Below are 5319 nucleotides of genomic sequence, written 5' to 3'. Positions count from 1 at the left end.
CACCCATGTTTATAGCAGCACAGTTTGTAATAGCTAAAACTTGGAAACAACCTATTTGCCCATCCGTTGGAAACTGGATAAAGAAGTTGTGGTTTTTCTATAAAATGGAATATTACTCAGCCATAAAGAGCGAGAGAATAGATTCATTCATAGGAAAATGGATACACATGGAAGATATACTCCTAAGTGAAATAAATAAGTCACACATGTGTAAATACCAAATAGTTTCCCTGGTGTGAATATTCTGCAACAATGCATAAGATTCTAATAAGATTACTGACATTTAGAAATTTGAAGAAAAGAGCTAAAGGTGTAGGGAAGGTGTGATACGTAGGGGAAGAATGAAAAGGGAAAAGAAAAAAATGTGAGAGAATGAAAAGATGAAAATAAAGTGTTTGTAGATGGGGAGGGGAGGAGGGGGTGAAGGGAGGGCAGAGATAAGGGGAAAAAATGAGAATCAAGACTTGCCATGTAAAGGTACATGATCCCAACAATGAATGTAACTGTACTGTATCCCTAAAATGTACCAATAAACTCAATAAAATAAAATTAAAAAAAAAAACTATGTGTCCTATATTACATGTATTCCATTGCCAAAATCCTGACTACAACACTGGGCCAAGAGAACCAACAAGAAAGGAGAAGTTCCAGACCTGGAGGCTCCTGTACTCTATTCCCCATCCACGATCCATGCCAGCTTTGTCTAGGCACTCATATCCTGCAGGGACTAAAGAAGACTTCTTTCACCTTCACTTTTTACTCTTCAGGCTTTGTCCCATCACAGGATGAAAGGTCCAGGAGTAGGGACTGCCAGGTATGACAGGAGGGCACTGGAAATTGGGTTGTTATAAAAGTGCAAACCTGAAAGCACTTGGTACACAGGGGCACAGACACTGCAGTGTCCATCTGTGTGAACAATGTCCCTGGCCTGAGGGTGGACACTGCCCCTGGGGAAGAGGCCCCTTTAGTTCTGAAGACCTTCCTCCAACATGACCTGGAGAGGCAAAGTGCCCACAGCGACTGTGGCAATGACTGTGGAGAAGGCTGTGTGGAAAGGAAGCTCAAAATCACAAGCTAAGCAGACTTACAGAAAAGGGGAAAAGTGCTCTTCCTTGACCTCTTGAGACCCAGACATAACCCACCAGCTGGAAGGTCCACACTGAAACCGGGGAGAGGGCAGCTATGTTTTTCTCTTCTGCCCCCCAATCAAATCCCTTATCAAAGGAGCTGCTTCTACCCTTCTCTCCACTGTCCCAAGCCCTCCCCCCACCCCAGGACACTCACCCATCCCCTGTGCTAAGGGACTTTGGGATGTTTCAAGCATCCCCAAAAGGCAAGAGCAGCACATGGCTGACCCCTCAAGCTAATCACTGCTGTCGGCTGCTTGCTCAGGGCTTAGCATCTGCAGTACACAGCTGCTATCACTTGCTTGTCCCTGCTCCTGTTTATGCCTAAAATCAAAACCTCTGAGAAGGTAAGAGCTGCCTATTTAAGACGGGAGACACTTACAGTAAATGATTTAAATACGCTGTGCAACAGAAAATCAAAGATGAGAGAATGCACGTCTGAGTCACACACACACACACACACACAAGAAATATCTGCCCGCTTTCTGAATGTCTACAATCCCAGTGGGAGAAAATGGTCAGGATGGCAATTTATGCTGTTAAGATATTTTATCCTACAAAATGCTTCCACATGTCTGAATGAATGTCTGGCAATGACTTTGGGGGGTGTAGTCTCTTCATTTTACATATGTGAAATACAGAGAATGCTGCAAAATACAATGGCCCCGGTTGATCATGGATCTAAGTAGAAAGTCACTACCTGCTTTCCGCTGCCACTGAATCAAATATCTTGACTAAAATTATTTCACCCAATTGCTCCTGTACTGACCCGTCAAGTAGGTGATGGTACCTGGAGATGTGAGAGCTCACTTCCAGAATCCAAAATGTGGAGAATCATTTGTGGAAGATGTCCTGTGTATGTCCCACCCCAGGCCCCCATCAGAATTCACCTTGTGCTGACACCCACCAGGGACATCATCACCTATCTGACCACAAGCAAACAACACTGGTATTTCTACTCCATCACAGACAGAAAGCCAGGACAATGTGAGGACCAGGAGTTGGGATGCTGCTATGAAGATGCGGTAACTGGCAAGATGAAAAAAAAAGGGACCAATGGAGCAGAACAAAGAGCCCAGAAATAGACCCTCCCTTACCTGACCATCTGATTTTTAAATGGGTACCAGTGTAATTCATCACAGACAGGATGGTCTTCTGAACAAGTGGTTGCTGGGAACAAAAAGAGATATCCATGTAGAAAAAATTATCCTCAATCTCTACTTCACACTAAATAAGACAAGATGAATCACAAACCCGACGTAAAAGCCAAACTATAAAACTTCAAGAACAAAATATGGAGAATATAGTGTTCGTGGCTTAGGGGAGTGATGGCGAACCTTTTAGTGCTTTCAATGATACAAACAGCCTGCTGTGGCACACGTGCCATATATTCACCACCACTGGCTTAGGTATGAAACATTTCTTAGGCTATAAAAATAACTATAAACCTAAAAAAGATAAATTAACCTTCATACAAAATTTAAAATTCTATATACAAAAGATATTAATGCAACTGAATAATAAAAAGATAAAGAACCTAGTAAACATGAGTAAAAGAGCTGGGTAAGTATTCACAAGGAAGATCCCATGAATGATTAATACGTGTTCAATATTATCAGTCAAATGCAACTGAAAATTATGAGGATGTATCTCTACGTACCCAGTGGGACTCCTTGGAGGACATAAATCTGCCAAAACCAAACTACGGCAGAGACACGAGGCATGTAGACCACTTATACCTTGTAAAGAGGAGTGCAAAATGGTTTGGCTAATTTTTTAAACTGCCCTATGACCCAAAGATTAGGTAGTAACTCAACAGAAGCCAAAGCATCTGTCCACAAAAAGCCTTGTGTAAGACTGTTCACAGCAGCCTCATTCATAAGAGCTCCAAACTGGGAATAGCCCAGGAGTCCACCAAACAAGCCTGGCACAGGGAGACTATGGCATACAGACAGCAATGAAAAGGAAGGAAACATGAGCGCCTAGTGCCTCATTCCTGTCACATGACGTTCCAGAACAGGCAAAATCATGATGGGGAAACCATAGGGGAGAGGTTGGGCCAGGGCATGAAAGGCCTGTCTGGTGTGATGTTAACATTCTATACCTTGATAGGGGTTTGCATGATGCAGTATGCATTTGTCAAGATTCATGTGATTTGTACATTTCATTTTTAAAAGGGAAAAGAGGAAGGGAGGAAACAAAAAAAAAGAAAGGATCTGGGCTGTTGATGGGCTGAAAACCTGAGCCAATGTCAAGGAGATGCCCTCCCGCCAGCCTAAACCAGAGAAAATCTAGAGACTTAGAGCAGAGGAAGAAGAAGGAGACCAGGAGGTGCTTGAGGGAGCTGCCTGAAATCTGCAGAGTGGGCACGGGCTCCACCCTCAGAGCCTCACGCCATCCAGAAGAATGGACTCGGGCACTGGAAGGAAGATGTTGTCCCCGCCAGCCCCAGATTAAGTTTAGGCTCTTTGTCATCCCCATCTGAAACTACACCCCATGCAACACTCACTCCCTATCCCTCAGCCTTGGGAAATCTGCAGTCTACTTCCTGTCTTTGTGAATCTGAATGCTCTACATTCCTCAACAAAGTGGAGTCACAGTACTTGTCAGTTTCTCACTGCCTTAGCCCACTGAGCACATGGGTAATGTCCTCAAGGCGCACCCATGTGCCCGTGTCAGAATCCCTCCCACCTCAAGTCTGAATAATATTCCACTGTATATACACACTACATCCTGTTTACGGTTCCTCCGTTCTAAGACACCTGCCTGCTTCTACCTCTTGGCTATTGCAAATAACACTGCTGGGAACATGGTTGTACACATTATCTGTTTGAGTCCCTGCTCTCAGCTCTTTCAGGTCCATATCCAGAGGTAGGATTGTGGGCTCAGATGATATGGTTAAGTTTACTTTTCCGGGGAGTCACCATACTCATTTACACCATGGCTACATCATGTTACATTCCCACCAACGGTACAGAAGTGGTTCCAATTTTTCAACATTCTCACCAGCACTTATTTTCCTTTTTTTGGACTGTATTCATCCTAATGGGTGTGGGGAGGGATTCTTGATAGTTTTTAAAGAAGGAAGCAGTTCTGTGCTTATTTCCCAGAAGACAATAAGAGAAAAGGAGGGCTGTATTTTAAAGTATACTTTCCATGCACAAGGCTGAGCTTGAGAAATAGGCAGAGAAAGGACAGGCGATGAAATCAAAGGCTCTGTCTCTGAACTGGAGAATTTCCCTGCACATTTGCTCGTGAAATTTGGACAACACAAATTTGATGCAATTGTATGTATAATTCCAGTATTATTTGAAGTCAAAGAGCTTTTTTTGCATAAGTGTAAAATGCAAGAAAACAGCAAATATTTATAGAATAAATAATTTCCATTTGGAACTCTATATCCAGCCTTAAAGGCTACAAAAACATTCCTAGAAACTGTAAGAGAATTGCAGCAAGAGCTCTTTTCTTTTTTTTTTCTTTTAAATTGAATTTATTGGTACATTCTAGGTAGACAGTACAGTTACATTCATTACTGGGATCCTGTACCTTTACATGCCAGGTCTTGGTTCTCATTCTTTCCCCTTGTCCCCGCCCTCCCTTCACCCCCTCCTCCCCACCCCACCTTCAAACACTTTAATTCCATTTTTACATTTTCTCATATTTTTTTCCTTTTCCGTTGTTCCCTTTTCCCTATCCTTCTCACTGTCCCTACACCTTTGCTCCTTTTCTTCCTATTTCATGTTGCTAATTGTCCCATTAGGATCCTGAGTACTATTTTAGTTTTTCACACCAGAGAAACTATTCAGTATTGGCATATGTGTGACTTATTTATTTCACTTCAGAGTATATCCTCAAAATGTACCCATTTACCTATGAATGAATCTACTTTCTCATTCTTTATGGCTGAGTAGTATTCCATTTTATAGAAAAACCACATCTTCTTTATCCAGTTTCCAACTGATGGGCAGATGGGCTGTTTCCAAGTTTTAGCTATTACAAACTGTGCTGCTATAAACATGGGTGCACATGTATCACTGTGGTATGATTCTTTTGATTCTTTTGGAAAGATATCCAACATTTGACCATTTGGACCAATAGTCCTTTTGGAAAGATACCCAACAGAGGGATGGCTGGGTCAAATGGAACCTCTAATCCTAGTTCTTTGAGGTATTTCCATATTGACTTCCCCATA

General features: G+C 42.4%; 1 protein-coding gene across 1 annotated transcript in view; it reads right to left on the bottom strand.

Annotated features, from left to right (window-relative positions):
* Nucleotides 1–5319, bottom strand: part of Otud7a (OTU deubiquitinase 7A) — a 232499-nt gene that overhangs the window by 219954 nt on the left and 7226 nt on the right. Inside the window, exon 2 of the mRNA XM_019209632.2 lies at nt 2225–2297. The gene's annotated coding sequence lies outside the window, so the exon portion shown is untranslated. The remainder of the gene's footprint in view (nt 1–2224; nt 2298–5319) is intronic.

Source organism: Fukomys damarensis, unplaced genomic scaffold (genome assembly GCF_012274545.1).
Source record: "Fukomys damarensis isolate Sample0158 unplaced genomic scaffold, DMR_v1.0_HiC HiC_scaffold_7, whole genome shotgun sequence".
In the NCBI taxonomy this organism is placed as follows: domain Eukaryota; kingdom Metazoa; phylum Chordata; class Mammalia; order Rodentia; family Bathyergidae; genus Fukomys; species Fukomys damarensis.
Note: the sequence above shows the minus strand (reverse complement) of the source record. Positions and strands in the feature narration are given on the sequence as shown.